This window comes from Camelus bactrianus, chromosome 1 (genome assembly GCF_048773025.1).
Source record: "Camelus bactrianus isolate YW-2024 breed Bactrian camel chromosome 1, ASM4877302v1, whole genome shotgun sequence".
In the NCBI taxonomy this organism is placed as follows: domain Eukaryota; kingdom Metazoa; phylum Chordata; class Mammalia; order Artiodactyla; family Camelidae; genus Camelus; species Camelus bactrianus.
Window position 1 is genome coordinate 95858437 of NC_133539.1, and position 18688 is coordinate 95877124.

Genomic DNA, 18688 nt, shown 5'->3' on the forward strand with positions numbered 1-18688 from the left:
CTTTATATCAATTGCAATTTTGTATTGAAAATTGAACATTTTGCATATATTACAAAGTGGTAATTGTGAAAATCAGATTCTCCCCCATTGCCAGGTTTTGCTGTTGTGACTTATTATGAGCTATAAATCATCCATTTTTCAGTGACTTTTCAAACTATTTTTACAAAAAACTATATTCTTTGATGCATGTGGTCACTGAAATCTCTTTTCCACTATCTCAATGTTATCTCAGGCGGGCAGTGAACTGTCAGAGATTTCTTTATTTCTATTTTTATATAATTTATTTAAGCTAAAACCAAAAACCGAAAAGACAGTTCACTCATTCTCTCACCATCCCCTCACAGCCTGCCTCTTCTACCCACCAATCTTTTCTCTGTATCTATGAGCTTGGTTTTGCTTTTTTTTTTAGATCCCACAAATTTTTTTTGCAGAAACATAGTTTTCTAGTCAAGTTTACAGTACACTTGTAACTACAGGTACTACAGACATAACTCATTATTTTCAAAATTAATCATCAAAAGTTATTAATATATAACAAAAGATATATATGAAAGTTGGAAGAGACAAAATGACTAAATATTTTATAAAATTATTTAAATCAAATACTTTTTAATTATGGCTATTTTTGAAAGTCAGTTTTCTGTCATTTAACCTGCCTTACTTGATCCTACCCATATTGCTAAGTAATTGAGTTGAAAGGACTGAGGCTTATGAAAGGAAACCCATAAGCAGAGAAGGAATCTAAATTATAGACAAAAAGATTTGGTTATGGATGGAGAAACCTTGGATCTGTGCCACCAAAAATCTGCTAGCCAGGTGGATGGGGGTGGAATATAAAAATAAACATAAACCCAAAACACCCAAATAACTTTCCACCCAAAATGGGCCTACAAAGTGAACATTACAAAATACAACAAGAAATCTAATGATAAGAAAGACAGCATTCACACCAATTAGGATGGCTATATTACCCAAAAACAAAAACAAAAAATAAAAAACCAGAAAACAACAATCATTAGCAAAGGTATGGAGAGAATGGGACACTAATGAATTGCTGTTGGGAATGTAAAATAGTGCAACCACTTTGGGAAACAGTATGGCATTTCCTCAAAAAATTAAAACTAGAATTACTCTATGATCCAGCAATTCCACTTCTGGGTAAATATGCTGAAAAGAATTGAAAACGGATTCAAACAGGTATTTGTATACACATGTTCATAGCAGCATTATTCACAACACCTAAGAGTGGAAGCAATCCAAGTGTCCGTTGACATTTAAATAGATTTTAAAAATACATATATATATACACACACATACATATATACATACTATATATGTGTATATATATTTAAATATATATATACAAACACAAACACAACATATATATATGTTGTATATATATGTATATATATGTATATACACACACATGTATATACACACACACAAACACTGTACAATTACATGTATATGAGGTACTGGGCTGGTAAATTTATAGAGACAGAATGTAGACTGGTGGTTGCCAGGAGCTGGATGGAAGGGTCAAGGGGGAATTAGTATTTTATGGCTGAGGAGTTTCACTTGGGGAAGAAAAAACAAAGCTGTAGAGACGAATGGTAGTCATGGTTGTATAACAATGTGAACATACTTAATGCCCCTGAACTGTACACTTAAAAATGGTTAAAATGGTAAATATCATGGTTTGTACATCTTGCCATGACAAAAAAGGAAAAGCATACAAAATTAAATAGAGTAATATTACTATTCCAGGTAAAATATTTAAGTATCTTTAGCATAAAGTCTAAAATAAGTCTAATGAAAATGCTGACACAAATGTCAGATAGGAATATACTGTATTTGGATATGGAATGATGTTGATAGGATCCAAGGTCTGTAATTTCATGATAGATAGATAGATAGATAGATAGATAGATAGATAGATAGATAGATAGAAAGATAGAAAGGAAGGAAGGAAGGAAGGAAGGAAGGAAGGAAGGAAGGAAGGAAGGAAGGAAGAAAGAAAGAAAGAAAGAAAGAAAGAAAGAAAGAAAGAAAGAAAGAAAGAAAGAAAGAAAGAAAGAAAGAAAGAAAGAAAGAAAGAAAGAAAAGAAAGAAAGAAAGGAAGAAAGAAAGAAAGAAAGATAGAAAGAAAGAAAGAAAGAATTTCCCTCCCAAATATATCACTTCATTGCCACAAAATGGCCGCTGCATTTCTAGAATCATTTCCACACTGAATGCAAGAAGGCAGGAACAGACTTTCCTAATGAGACTTTCCATTTTAACTAGAAAGGGAAGGCCTACTTAAATACTGTCCTGATATACTTCTCTCTCCATGACTAATACAAATGGCCAATTTTACATTATTCACCAGCCAAAGAGAATGCAATTATCCCAAACTGGTTTAGATTAATCACAATTTGTAACCTGAAGATGGAAAGGGGCCTAACCCTCTCCCCTCTGCCCTCTGCTTCTCACTTTCTGGAAAAATCAAGGTTATGTTTGCATTTAAGGAAAGGGGAAATGGCTCTTGGGTATGTGATGGAGTCTGAAACATTTAGCAGAAAGAAAAATGAACCCAAAAGAAAGTTGTGGGAGACAAGAAGTGAGCAGACACTGATAAAGTATATTGGTAAATCAAATTTTTGTTATTAAAAAATCTACTTTGTAAGTTTGTTTATAAAATGAATAATAGCTGAATTGCTTTGTAATAGAGTAATAAGTGACACTAACTGGTTAAGTTAAAATATGACAGGGTCTTTTTCATCTTCAGGAGAGACTGAAATATTGAATCAAAAGACTTTGTTAAAAAAACATGTAGTTAATATGTTTTCTAAGAATTTAAGAATGGAATCTACCAATTCCAAATTAGCAAAGAAAAACCAAACAAGGCTGTTTTTAGAAAACTTGATCACTCCAAAGCCCTAACAACAGAAAAAAAAAAAAAAAGAAAGAAAGAACAAAAAGGAAAACATAAGAGGAAATTTGCCAATTAAAAAGTAGAGATTATCAGTTTGAATAAACATAAAAATTCACTTTAGTCATCCATAAGAGAGAAAAAGTTGAAAAGAATAAAGCCACACTTGTTTTCTGCTCTCGATCTGAAAATGTTAAATATTGTTGAAACATTTTTATAGAATTTGCTCTAATAGCATGCTCCTTGAAATCCCACCCTCTCCTGAAATATGTGTTCGACCTTTCTTTATCTTTGTACGACTTCTATTCATATGAATGCGTCCCTGAACAATATATTTATCATTTTTATATCATTTTATATTTTTAAACTTAATATGTGGGAATACAGTATCTAATCTTCTGCAACATTCTGCTTCAACATTGTATTTGTGAGATTTATACATGTGGATTTTTTTCATTGTTGTTGATGAGTAGTGTTCTATTGTTTAAATAAACAATTCTTCACGTTGGTTACTTAGGGGGTTTTCCCCCAAATTTTTGTAATTACAAACAATGCTGCTATAAGTTTTCTTCTACAAATCTCCTTGCTCACATATGTAAGTCATTTGGGCTATATACCAAAGAGTGAAATTGCTGGTTTATGAGACATGTTTACATATTCAACTTTACTAGATGTTATAGAATTGCTCCAATTTGGAGGTCTTGGATTGTATTCCCACCACCAGGAATGAGAATTCCCATTAACTTACATTCCCATTAATTTGATATTGCAAGACTGCTTAGTTTTTACCAATCTTATTGGTATGAAGTTGTTTCTGGTTGTGATTTTAATTTGCATTTTCCTGCATTTCAATGAGTTTGAGCATAATTTATGCTGTTTATTGGCCAGTTGGTTTTCCTATTTTATGAATTTCCTTTTCATGCCCTTTGTCCATTTTCCCTTTGGTTTGTGTCTGTATATGTTTTCTTAATTAGTAGAAGTTCACCATATATTCTGCACAATAAGTATTTGTGGAATACATGCATTTCGAATAACTTCTCCCAGTTACCTTTTCACTTTCATTGTACAGTCTTTTGAGGAACAAAACTTCTTAATATTAGCATCACCTAGTTTGTTAATCTTTCCTTGAATAGATATTCCTTTAGAGTTTTAAAATTCTTCCTTAGATCAAGATCATGAAGAGAGTTTGCCACATTTTCTTTAAGATGGTTGAAATTTTGGTGTTCTACATTTAGTTTCTTTAAAACACCTGGAGCAATGACCAATGTGGAGTCCTTACTCTGGCAGATATTATGTGCACAGAAGCAAGGCTTTCGGAGCAATTCCTTTGGGGAACAGGCTTCTCCAACATCTTTCTGATCTGAGTTCAGGACACTGCAGCTCTTGGCGTCTGCTCTCTACCTCCTTATGCAGGGCTGCTTCCTGGGGCAAGCATGATTCTGGAGCTCTTGGTTATTGCTCATGTATTTTGTTGCCGCATAAACCTATATCCCTTTTCTCCCTCAGCCTCTAGTAATCAACCACTCTGAAGGTGGCACCTTCTTTTCTCAGGGCTACTCTATTGTACTATCCTTTTAAGAAAGATTTACTCAGTGATTTCCCAGTCCTTTTCTGATCTTGCCTATAATGTGACCCATCTATCTAGAAGTTTCATTTACCAAATAAATAAAAAGAGAAGAAAATAAACGTACTAGTTTAAACTCTGGGTTAGACTAATGTGCTTTTACTCTACAACCATGGATGCTTTGGCCAGCCAATAAATAAATATTACTTACACTCAGCCAATTTAAATTTTAATGGCTCTGATTTTCTAACTTTATCTACCAATATATATAAATGTTAATGTAGGCATAAATCCCTGTTAAAATGTTGAGTTTCATCTTTATAATTCAATTTGGCTATTGATAGTACAAAATAAAGCTCCTAATTTGAGCTCCCCTCAAACTGATATGTTTTCCTGGTCTATCCTATGTACTAGTAGTTCAGTTCTGGGGTTCCCTCTATCCCCTCACATAACTCCATCACATTCTGAGGAGTCCTCCTATGTCGGGGCTTTGTGCAATGAACACAGAGGTTGATGTGGCTGTGGACGCCCTTCTTTGAACCCTGTCTGACTCTGTTATCTCATCTAATAAGTTTATATTATACTATGAATTCTTCAACTTCTGTCATCAGGAGGTCTTTACCAGAAAAAGGTGGATGAAAAGAGTTCTGAGGAGTGAAAATTATTCCAAACTGTGCTCAAGCAGGAAATTGTAACTGGTGTTTGACAGGGTCTGGCGGTAAAAGACGAGCCTCAAATAGACCTTACTGACGTTCTTCATTCTTAAGTCAAGGCCACGTTGTTCAGGGCCAAACAGCTAACTGGAAATGCTGGGATCCAAATCCCTGGTTTTACCAAGTTGAGTCAGTTCAGCACAACTAATGCCTTTTATAATCAACCAGGTTGTGCACCAGGAGCAGAGTGAAAAGGGACCTGACAAGGATGATGCTGATGTAGAACTGGAGGCTCTTGAAGGACATGACAGGAGGCCTAGGGAAAGGGACTTGAAAAATTCCGCAACTCTTTTCACTCAAATGACGAAAATATCAAGTGTTTTAGAGGGTGAAGAGTCAAAGATGTGAAACTCTGTGATAAATGCAGCAAGCTGATGTTCAGTGCACTCTAGGTACTTACAAGTAAGAGAATAAGGAAAATTTATACAATTTAGGAACATCTGCTATGAGGGGAAATACACTGTGTTCACTTTCTGTTTTCCCCATCCTTTGCATCTCTTACAGTTCAGTTTTACTCATTAGATTCCAGGAAGCAGAAAAGAAATTAAAGTTGGGTGGAGGCGTTTGGAAGGCAATTTCATAAGGGATTCACAAGGAATCATGTATAAAAAAGTACTGCTCCAGAAGAGGCAGGATAGAAACTAAAGCTGTTTTCTTAATTGGCCTGGAGAAATCTCTTAGAACCCAGAGGAACTTTCTAGAATTATAGATAAAAGACATTTAGTTCTGTTACTGCATCTGTGAGGATAATATTTGATGAGGTGATAATAGATGTAGGGGAGAAAAGGGATGGTTTTATGTAAAATAAATAAAAATGATGTTGAACAGTGAACTAACTCTCAGGAAGTAAATGCTTAGTCATACTGAAAACATGTCTGAATCTTCAGAAGATTTTGGATTATAAACTGATGTAGGATTAACACCTTGAGCAATGAGGGGATAATTTACAATCTCTTGATGGAGCTAAATCTTCAATGAAGGCAAATTGATGCCAGATAAAAAAACAAAGAGCTGTTTAGTGATTGTGGCAGCATATTAAAAATACATATGATTATTTAAATGAATAGAAAATAAAGCAGATCAAAAGAGTGATAAATATAAATGTTAATTACTTAATAATTTATAAATATTTGGATTTAATAAACAGTTAAGATGTACTAATTCTCTATAACTTACAATTTTTAAAAATCTCTCTACAGCATACACACAACATATGCTCTGTAAGAAATACACATTTACTTAAATTTTTCTTCTTATGTTAGGTAGAGAGAAGCCCCTTTCAGACAAAAACAGCTGCTTATACATATGCAGCTAATTCAGGTAATAGTTACAAAACATGTTCAAGGCAGATAGGATTAATTTACTACTAAGGTGTTTCTCCATGACAAGGGAGACATTCTTACAAGGATTATCAAACTCATTTTCTCTTTTCATTGTTTGAAAAATCAAAAGATCAAAAACCTATTACATGCAGCCTTGGTTCAATTTGTGCTTCAACTGGTCCACAAGACATTTTTTAGAGATCAAATTATTGAAAATGGAGAAACATACTGCAAATGAATAACACTTTTTCCATAAAGGAAAAAAAATCTCTCAAATGTCTGGTATGATGTTCTGTACTCTCAAAGCAGATATATCATGCTTCATAGGTATACGTTCTATTAAACTTGAATTTAAATTAAGTTCAAGTATATGAACTCTACTTTCTGATTTTTATGATAAAAATTAAGCATATTACTGGGGACATATTATCCTAGGTGAAATTTGATTCTTTATAAGCAAAGAAGAAATTTAGAAAGTGACTAGGCAATTATATATAAACTAACTCTGACGGCGCTATGGAAAAGTTTATCACTTTCCCTACATTCTCCTCAATCTTTCACAAGCATTTTTTTTTCCTGGCAAAGACTGTGAACACACAGTCACTAACTGAAACATAAGTCATTTCTTTTTTCTTTAATATATGTTCTATTTTTTTAATAAGTGGTATAGTTAAATAAAGGAATGCTTTAAACACTCATGAGGTCAAACTCTATACAGCTTTTGACTAAAACCCCTTGTGAGTTTAAAGTCACTTTTCATAGTAAGGTCAAAAAATGACAAACATTACTAAATCCCTCAACTCTGAGGTTTTGCTACCTTTTTTTTATTATATATGCTTAAAATGTTAGATCTCTATGGTTTATGAATATTTTATTAGCTTACTCACAAATTTCCATTTTTAGCTTAAAGTAGTTAAAAAATAAGCTTGATGGTATTATAATTATATAGTAAGAAAAGGCAATAATATGTTGCAAATAATTGCCATTAATAACCTTACTAGATAATCAATATTCTAATAATCATAATTCAGAATTTGCAATTGTTAATATGGCATAACTTTTATGATAACATAAACTAAAGTGTGTCCTTTCACCACAATTTGTGTCCTTTCACCACAATTTGTGTGTCCTCCCATCAAACTAAGTTTTCAATTAATTAATTAGCTTTCAATATCATTTAACTTCTGTATATACTGATTGTTAAATGTTAATATATTGTTGTATTTATAGTATGTTAGGCTATAATATTTGCATTTAGTTATAATTTTAATTGAATAATTTGTATCAAGTTGTATATATTTATGAGGTATATATTGATATATGTGTATTATATATAATATTATATAATCTATACTATATATGTGTATTATTATATATAATATAATATATACAATACACATATATAAGTTGAGAAATGTTATTCATAGAAATTGTTTCTTTATATTTTAGTTTGTTATTACATACATGTTCAATCAGTGCAAATCATGTTTTATACATTAGCTTATGCTTCTAAATTTTCAGGTATCCCTACACTTTAATGCCTTTAAGTTATCAAAATTAGAAGATTTTTAATGAGTAATATAAACAAAATATAAGTAAAAAAGAGTGCCAATATGTTGAAAGTATACTTCTTGATGGAATGAATTAATATACGATAAGATAAGATATTTTTCTTTCAAACTTTGTTCTTGACAGCTAATATTAGGTTTAAAGATACTGATATGGTAAATGATTTTACACTTTTTCATTCAACAGTTGGTTAAGGGTAGTATCTGACATAGTGTGGTTGTAACAGATTTGTGTCTGTATGTGCATTTTTTTTTTCATTTTTAATAGACTTTACTTTTTAGAGCACTTTTAGGTTCACAGAAGAATTGAGCAAAAGATACAGAGTTTTCCCACATACCCTCACCCCACACATGCACAGCCTCCCCCATTACCAACATTCCCCACTAGAGTGGTACAGTGTTACAATTGATGAGCATACATTGACACATCATTATCACCCAAAGTTCATAGTTTATATTATAGCTCATTCTTCGTGTTTTATAGTCTATGGGCTTGGACAAATGCATAAAGACATGTACCCACCATTACAGTAGCATACAGAGTAGTTTCACTGCCTTAAAAATCCTCTGTGTTCTGCCTATTCATCCTTCCTTCCCTCCTAACTGCTGGTAGCTATTTAAATTTTTTACTGTCTCTAGAGGTTTGCCTTTTCCAGATTTCATATAGATGGAATCATACAGTATGTAGCTTTTACATATTGGCTTCTTCCACTTTGTAATATGCACTTAAGTTTCCTTCATATCTGTTTATGACTTGAAAATTCATTCCTTTGTAGTGCTAAATAATATTCCATTATCTGGATGTACCACAGTTTATTTATCCATTCATTCACTGAAGGACATCTTGTCTGTTTCCAAATTTTAGCAATTGTGAAATGAGCTCCTATAAACAGGCTTTTGTGTAGATATAAGTTTTCAGCTCTGTTGGCTAAATACCAAGGAGTTGATGGATCACATGGTAAGACTACACTTAGTTTTATAAGTTGTAGTAGTTTTAAAATATAGTAGAATTCTAAGTTAGATGCTAGGACAACATCTGTATATTAGGATTTTTAACAGTGAAAATAAAGAAATACTGACAAAATTGTTTTCCTTGAGTGTAACTAGGCAAGAAAACAAAATTTTAAAAAGTAAAAAAGTTTTTTACCACTTAAAAAAATTAGATGCACAAATATAACCAACTGATTATTCTGGAAATATGAAAAGAAATCACCATCAAAACCAATACATAGAAAGTTCCATTTACAATTTTATGGTGACCTAGTTTCTCAGACAGACTCTTTCAATGAAAACAACTAGAACACCAAATTAAAATTTAAAATTTTAAATATGGAGATGTACTTACAGAAAAGTAAGAAATACTCAAGCCAAAATCCACTTGAAGGCAGGAATCTTGAGAGTAATCACCACAGGTAACTTTTGAAGAACTGGAGAAACTGAACTTTCCTTTCCATAGCCTCTAGGGCATCAGGGATTGGAAACAAATCTCTGGGCATCTTCATCAAGTTGAGGCACCTAAAAGGAGACATTTCCCTCAGTTCCAAGACAAATGAATTATCTTGAATCTTGGCACTGAAAAAAGAAAAAAAAAAAGTCTTTCTCTAAAGTATTACAACCACAAGCCTAACCTTATATCAATTTGGAGTTAGAATTCATACTACTCAAATGATTTGAACAAATTCAAGTCAAAAATTTGACTTCATATAACCTCAAATTAGTAATGCACTCAGACAACTTCTAGAAACTAACAGAAGTCCTCTCAGAGTCTATTTTAACCCAGTTCTCAAAGAATTTCTAACAAGTAGAATTCCAGAGAATTGAAACACTTGACAAGTCAAAATAGAGAAGTAGTAGCAACAACAAACAATAAACATGAAAAGACTTTATGTATTGGAATTACCAGGCATAGATATGAAATTAAAATGTTTGTGATAAGTATAAAACAAATACAATTGTGAAAAAATTTTTTCAAGGAATATGAAATTATAAAGAGCACAATGGGGTTCTGGTCCTGGATCAGATGGAAGAAGCACATCTCGCCCCTTCCCACCGAATGAAACTATGAAACCAGGACAGAACACATGGATCAACTATGTCAAGTCTCTGAAATTTGTCCACAATAGGCAGGTTGAAGGAGAATGCTAGAACTTCAAAATAACACTGAATAGGCAGTTACCATTTCTTTTCCTCCACTACTCTTGCCTGAATGCACTGCAGCTATAAACTCACAAGTGGGTCCTGTGGCACAGAGCAAGAGAGAGCTTTTGGATAAGCTATCCTGTTCTGTCTTAAAGACCAGAAACAGGAATTCCACATACTGAGAGGGAGTACAGAAATTCCTCATTTTTTCCCTCTTTCATGGGTTCTATTTTCTTGCCCCAGTCCCCAGGGAATTCTTTTGCAGGGAAAGAAAGAGAGCTATGGAAAACTGCAAAAACCAAAACTCTGAGGGAAGGGCAACTTCCTCTCCTTTGGTTGTAGTTATAACTTCAGAAGAATGGGAGAAGCCTCATTGCTTTTTATGTCTCTGTCTTCATTCCAGTAGGGCCAGAACATGAGGCTCATCATGGAAGTACATCACATTGGATAAGTAGTTTCACTAGAGACCCCAGCCAAAAAATGGAGCTCCTGGAGATCAAAGTACTGGGGAGATCATGGAGAGGAACGAGGTCAAAGAAGTGATCCAATTAAGTCATTTAGGAACTCAGGGCTTACCCTTAATCTGTATGTGCATAGATCTGATCCTAATTATCATCCCAAAGATTTTGAGAACTAAACTAACAAAACAGAGTAGGTCTGAGACTGACCACTGGGGGTCTTTTTTCTCTCCTGGAGCATAGAAAAGGTTTTAAAACCTGAATTAACACCAAAACCATAGCTCACAGTGGGTAGGTTAGAATACGTGGCCTGAAACTAGCACAACAAAAATACCAACATTCTGCATAGAATTTAAACAAGACTTAAAGTCTCTTAAAGTAATTCACAATATGTCTAAAATGACTTGGCATAAAAAGAACCACAAATATTTCAATTCACATGGGAAAAAAAATCAGCAGACACAGATGCTATTATGACACAAATGTTGGAATTATCTGACAAAGATTTTAAAGTAGCTATTATACAAATGCTCCAAGAAGCAATCATGAACACTCTTGTAATAAATGTTAAAAAGTTTCAGTACAGAAATAGAAGATGTATAAGAAGAATCAAACTGAAGTTTTAGCATGGGAAAATACAATCACCCCCTCCCACCCCACCACAATCTCATTAAATAAGCTCAGTAGCTCAATGAACATGACAGAAAAAAGAGTCAGTGAACTTGAAGACTGAACAATATGTTTAATCCAATTTGAACAATGGAGAGAATAACATCGGGAAAGATAAATGGAATCACAGGGACTGGTGGGAAAATATAAGAAGGCCCAGCAATATGCCAACAGCATCCCAGAAAGATAGGAGACATAGAGTAGTGTTGAGAAAAAGTTAAATAATGGCTGAAAACTCTCCAAGTTTGGGGGGGAAAGTTCTATAAACCTAGAGGTTCAAGAAGCTAAGCAAATCTTAAACAGGGTGAACTCAAAGAAATCCATGCCCAGATACATCATAATCAAACTGCTAAAAAACCAAAATAAATGAAAAATATTGAAAGCAGTCAAAGAAAAATGACCTGTCAACTATAGGGGGAACAATGATTTATATAATTGAGGATTTCTTATCAGAAACATCGAAAGCAAGAAGGAATGGCATGAAATTTTTTAAATGTTGAAAGAAAAAACTGTCAACCCATAATTTTATATCTAAATAAAATATCCTTAAGTAGTGTAGGTAAGTTAGAGATAATCTCAGATGAAGGAAGACTAAGAGAATTTGTACCTATCTGCTGTGAAAGAATCTCTAATGGAAGCTTTTCAGGCAGAAGGGAATTGACTCCAGGAAAAAAGTTGGGACTTCAGGAATGAAGGAAGAGCAACAGAAAGAGTAATTATCTGGGGAAATGTGATAGATTGGTCTTGCTGTCTCGTGTTCTTTAACCCAGTGGAGACTGGAAATGGGAATCAGAATAATGTAAAACAAGGGGGAACAAACAGAAAACAAAAAATAAAATGATAGTTTTAAATCTAAACATATCAATAGTTACATTAAATGTAAATGATCTGAAGATACCAATTAAAAGGCAAAGATGGTCAGAATAGACTTTAAAAATGAAGTATATACTGTCTAAAAATAGTCATTTAAAATATAATGTTATAGGTAAGTTGCAAAATGATATCCTATGCAAAAACTAATCAAAAGAAAGCTGGACTGACTATGATAATATCACAAAGCAGACTTCAGAGCAAAAACATTGCCAGGAATAAAGATGGACATTACATAATGAAAAAACTTTTAATTTACCAAGAAGCCATAATAATTCTCAACGTATATGAACAAAGTATATTCAAAATTCACAAAACAAGAGCCTACATCACTAAAAGGAAAGACAGGCACATTAAAAATTATAGTTGGAAACTTGAACAGTCATTTCTCAGTACTAAAAGTAGTTGAAAGAAAGTTAGCAAGGATATTGAACAAAGTAACACCATCAACTAACTTGATATACATGATATTTATAGAAATCCACTCAAGAACAGTAAAATACACATCCTTTCCAGGAGCACAGGGAATATTCACCAAAAATGGATGATATTCTGGATTATAATACACACATTTATCAATATGTAATAATGGAAATCACACAAAGTACATTCTCTGATCATAATGAAATTATACTACAAATAAATAACAAAAAGATAACTTGAAAATTAAAATTCAGGATTCAAAATAATCTATGCTTCAGACTGTCTCAAGAGAAATTAGAAAATATTTTAACTGAATGAAAATGAAAACACAGCATAATAAACTGTATGGAATTCAGTTAAAGCAGTGCCAAAGGGGAATTTATAACAGTAAACATTAATAACGTAAAAAAGACAAAATTAAAAACTTCTGCTTTGCAAAATGTAATGGCAAGAGAATGAGAAGATAAAACCACAGACTGAGAGAAAATATCTGAAGATGCATTTGATAAAGGATTATAGTAAAAAAAATTCAAAGAACTCTTAAAACTAAACAATAAGAAAGTAACCTGATTAAAAAATAAGCCAAAGATCTTAACAGACACCTTGCCAAAAAAATATATACAGATTCAAATAAGCATATGAAAAGATGTTCCACGTTGTAAGACATCAGGAAAGTGCAAAATTAAAACAAGGTACCACTACACACCTGTTAGAACGGCCATTACCTGAAACACTGACAACAACAAATGCTGGCAAGAAGGTAGAACAATAGGAACTCTCATCCATTGCTGGTGGGAATGCAAAATGGTACAGCCACTTTGGAATGCAGTTAGGCAGTTTCTTAGAAAACTAAACATACTCTTATCATATGATCCAGCAAATGTATTCTTTGGCATTTACCCAAAGGTGTTGAAATCTTATGTCCTGCACACAGATGTTTATAGCAGCTTTATTCATAATTGCTAAAACCTGGAAACAACCAAGATGTCCTTCCATAGATGAATGGCTAAGTAAACTGAGATACATCCAATCAATAGAATATTATTCAATGTCAAACAGACATGCACTATCAAGACATGAAAAAGTACAGAGGAACTTTAAGTGCATATTACTAAGTGAAATGAGTCAATTTGAAAAAATTATATTCTGTGTAATTCCAACTACACAACATTCTGTAAAAGGTAAAACTACAGAGACAATTAAAAGATCAGTGATTACATGGGTTTGGGTTGGGGGAGATATGAATAGAGAACAGAGGATTTTTAGGGTAGTGAAACTACTCTGTATGATACCATAATGATGGATACATGTCACTATACATTTGTTCAAATTCTTAGAATGTACAGCACAAAGAATGAACCATAATGTAAACTCTGGACTTTGGGTAATTATGGTATGTCGGTGTAGATTCACCAATTTTAACAAATATACCATTCTGGTGAGTACTGTTGATAATCGGGGAGGTATAATTGTGTAGGGGCAGGGGGCATATAGAAAATCTTGTATCTTCCACTCAATTTTGTTGTGAAGTTAAAACTGCTCTAAAATTCTTAGTAAAAAAAGAAAACATTTACAATGACATGAAAACAGGAAGTACCCAGGAATGAGTCTAAGAAAATATGTGCCAGATCTTTGTGTGCAATATTATTAACCCTCAGTGAAACAACTTAAAGGAGATGTTAATAAATATAGATATATACCATGTTCAAGGATTATAAGATAACATGTAGCAAAAAAATGTTAACGCCCGTCAAATTAATCAATAATTCAAACAATTCCAATAGTATTGTTAAATGTTTCTTTATTTTTGACATGCAATTTAGAAAATTTTATTTGGTAGTCTAAAAGCCAAGACTAACCAAGAAAATCTTGAAGAAAAAGACAAAACTGAAATTTCACTAGCAGATATTAATGTGAACTGTATTCTGACAGGATGTACATCGTATGTGCATGGGATAAACCAATCGTATGTGCATGGGATAAACACAACCAAATAAAAAGTCCAGAAGAAGACCCTGGCATATAAGTACTTTTGATATATTACAAGGATAGCACATAATTCTGTGCAGAAGGAATAGATATTCCAATAAATGGTGCTATGATGACTATCAGAAAAAAGAAAATCAAATTTCTAGCTCACTGTATATATTAAAAATCATTTTCAAATGCACTAAAGAACTAAATATGAAAGGCTGAACTATATATTCTTTTGGAAGAAAATTCTTGGATATATCTTAAAGATTTTGAGTTAAAGGTATTTTAAATAAGATTTGAAAGATTTTTTAAAACACAACACAAAATAAAATGTACAAGTCTCGCAGGGAAAAGTGATATATTCATCCACATTAAAGTTTAAAACTTATCTTCATCGAGATACCATGGAGTAAAAAACAAACAAAAATCTAGAGAAAATAGTTTTTACTCTCTATAACAACCAAAAACCTAGTATCCAAATTACATAAATTTTTTACATGAACCACTAAGATAATGACAACCAACAGAAAATCAGACAAAAGCCTTAAACAACATATACCAAAAAGAAAATGCAAATTAGCCAATAAACATGAAAAGATGCTCAACTTCATTATCAATAAAAAGTAAAGCAAGTTAAAAACCACAAGATTTACCATGTCTCACCCAAACTTGGGGACAAAAAGTTAAAATCTGACACTATCGTATGTTGGCATGTTATGTGGAACAACAGGAACTACATTGGTACTGTGATGTACAAACTGACCCAAACACTTTCAGAAGCAGACAGGCATTCCATAGTAAGGTGAACGTACACATAATGTAATGCCCCGGGATTTCATTCCTGCACTAAGTGTATAAGCATATTAATGACAAATTACAGGAAAACCAAAATGTCCATCAATAGTGGACTGGAAAATGGCCTTAAAAATGGAACACTGTTCAGCGGGAAACTGAATGAAGGACAGCTACTCACACCAATGGATCTCCCCCAAACCTCTTATTAATTGAATAAAATAAGCTTGACACAAGAGATGCAGAGTAGGAGTTTACATTCATTAAGTGCAAAGATAGGAGAGAGATATTCATAAGTAGTAAAATTATTTAAAATTCAAATAAAATTGGATAATTATTATAAAACAGAATGATGAAAACCCCTGGGTAGAGGGTGAGAAGGTGATGCAACTGGGGAGGGGCACACAGGGGACTTGGAAAGAACTGACAGCAGACACATAGGTGCATGATTTATTAAAATTCTTTAAGCCAAAATATACATCTACACACTCTTCCATATGATATGCTTTTAATAAAAAAAAGTGAAAAATAGCACAGTAAAGTAAATAATTTTTTATGAGATTCCAAAACTGAATTACTGTGCTTGTTCCAAAAGTTGCAACCTGATATCGAATATTTAGTTATAATTTTCTCAGCCTAACATATTCCAGTTTTGAGTTTTTGACTTCCCTAAATGCCAAATACAATTATAATATGGTATTTTGTCTAAGCATGTGCAATTAAAAGGACACCATTGAACTGTGGTAGTGTGTAATGTTTTCCAACTGCTAGAGGTGGAGAACATAATTTTATGTTGTGTATATGTTCCTACTGAGGACTATTTAATAGATTTATGTAATATTAGAAAGATCTCCTTCATGCCACCAAACTTTCTATCTGAGTTTATAGATTAGAAGTGAGTTAATGTTTGGTACAGGAGTCATGAGACTGCTTTTAGAGTACTGGTAATTCATTTTAGGAAATACTATCCAGGCATAACATGGCCAGTTTTTGAAGCCAGAATTGCCAGTGCATTGTCGCTCTTTTTGTGCAGTTTGGCATAAGTCAAGGACATATCTGGGGCTATGCTGAGATGAAAGGAATCCCTGTCCAGTTGACTAGAGTATGAGCTTAAGTGGGCAAGTGGAGAAAGGTCATAGGAACCAATTATAATCCCACTTACTTATTTTCTACTACATTGTCTTTTGTAGAAGGTTCTTTAACCCACTCTTTTCAGGTTTCAGCATTTCCTTCTTTCTCATTGTTCTGTCCTTAAAATATGGAAATGTAGGGCTAAGTTTTCCTTCCTTGATAAATAGATAAAATTCATGCAAGTTACTGTGCAGATTATAGATCAAATACAGTCTTTAGAAGATTTGTTTCTCTTGCTACATTCTGTAAAATATTTTTCTTTGCTCATTTACATCTACTTATAAATAGACACAGTTTATGTTAAGATTTAAAGTAATCACTATTTTGCATAACATGGTAGAAAATGGACATTTATTTTGACACTGGCAAGGGCTAGTGAGCTCTAGCCCCTTTCTGTGCAAGTCATGAATATATTTTGCAGTGAGACTATTTTGCAGTGAGAATATAAGTAGCAGTGTTTGCACCAAGTAATACAATAGATACAGTGTTCCCTGAAAAGTCATGCTCTGGGCGTTTAGTTCAGCTTGGCAGAAACCGCCATTCCCTCTATGGGTGATACTAATACCATGTGTAGAAATTTACATAGAAAATAAGCCTGCAGACTTCTTGAAGCTGGAGTTTAAATTGTGCAACCTAAATTAGATCAAGCTTTATGTAAATATTCTATGAGAATTAAAAATATTTAGAACAGAGCTTTAACAATTCTTACACAGTCACCCACACATATATGAGTACGTGAGTGTGTGTGTCTGTTTGTTTGTTTATTCCAAATCATTCACCCTGAATAATCAGTTGAGGTGAATCAGCTGATACTGAGAGAAATGAAGCTTTCATTAGACACAGGTAATAAAGTCAGGTCCGTGAAAAACCTGAATATTAAAATCTCCAAAACTTACTGGCAAATTCTAAGCCATGATATTACAAATTAAATAACTTTATTATTATAGTTTTGTTTGTTTTGAGCAAATTGTATTGAAGTAATTGAAGGTACATATATATATGTATCTACACACACAGATCACTGGTGTATAGCTTAATAAATTTTCACAAAATAAACACACCTGTGCAATTAGGACTTATATGCAGAGATAGAATATTACCATATCCCAGAATTTCCCCCTATACCCCTTCCAGTCACTACCCTGTCCCCAAATGAAGTCAATATCTGACTTTTAGTACCATTGATTAAATTTGCCCATCTTTGAACTTTATGTAAGTGGACTCATATGGTATGTACTCATTTGTGACTTCTTTCCCAGTAAACATTGTGATTATAAAATCACATATAAAATTTTATCCATGTTGTTTTATGTATTTACATTTTACTCATCAACACTGCTATCCAATATAAAATAATGACTTTAAGGCATCGTCTATCATGACAATATACACTGTGTTAAAGGTACTGTATTTTGTAAAATACTACTTTGAGGGTCAGTGGCTTAAACCTAGCTGTATAACAGAGCATAAAATTTAGGATCCAAAGAACTGGAGGAAAGTTAGTAGCAGAAGTCCTTATCAATACAGGAAAGGCTGACCTAACACCTCAGTTCACATAGCAGACTCCTATTACCAGGTTATAGTAATTTACCTTATTCCTAGTTTAGCAGGCCCTCACGGTTGGCTCATCCAAGGGCCATTAAAACTATTGCCTTTTCCATTCTTTCCTCTGTGGATGCTGAAAGAACCTGATATATATATTTTCCCAACCCTTACTTACTATTAAGGAATGACCATGTGATACAGTCCTGCCACTGAAATTTAAACAGGAGTTTTTGAGGATTTCTGGGAAAACTGATTTTTTTTGTTAAAGAGCTAAATGTGAAGACACATACAACCCAGAATAGACAATATTGAAGCCAAGATTAAAGGAGAAGAACAAAGTTGGAGGACTGACAGTATTTAACTTTAAGATTTACTAAAAAGCTACAGTAATCAAGACAGTGTGGTATTAGCAAAAGAACAGACAGATTGATGGAACAAAATAGAGAACTCAGAAATGGATGCCCATAAATCAACTGATCTTTGACAAAAGGAGCAAGGACAATACAATGGGGCAAAATAGTCTCTTCAACAAATGGTGCTGGAACAACTAGACAGCCACATGCAAAAAATAAAACAAATAAATAAATCCAGACACAGACCTTACATCTG

The 18688-nt window shown here is 33.1% G+C and overlaps 1 long non-coding RNA gene across 2 annotated transcripts in view; it reads right to left on the bottom strand.

Annotated features, from left to right (window-relative positions):
* LOC123615986 (uncharacterized) overlaps nucleotides 1–18688 on the bottom strand; it is a 167320-nt gene that overhangs the window by 120429 nt on the left and 28203 nt on the right. For both annotated transcript variants that reach the window (XR_006723850.2, XR_012508993.1), the window contains exon 2: nucleotides 9424–9593. This is a non-coding gene — a long non-coding RNA (uncharacterized LOC123615986). The remainder of the gene's footprint in view (nucleotides 1–9423; nucleotides 9594–18688) is intronic.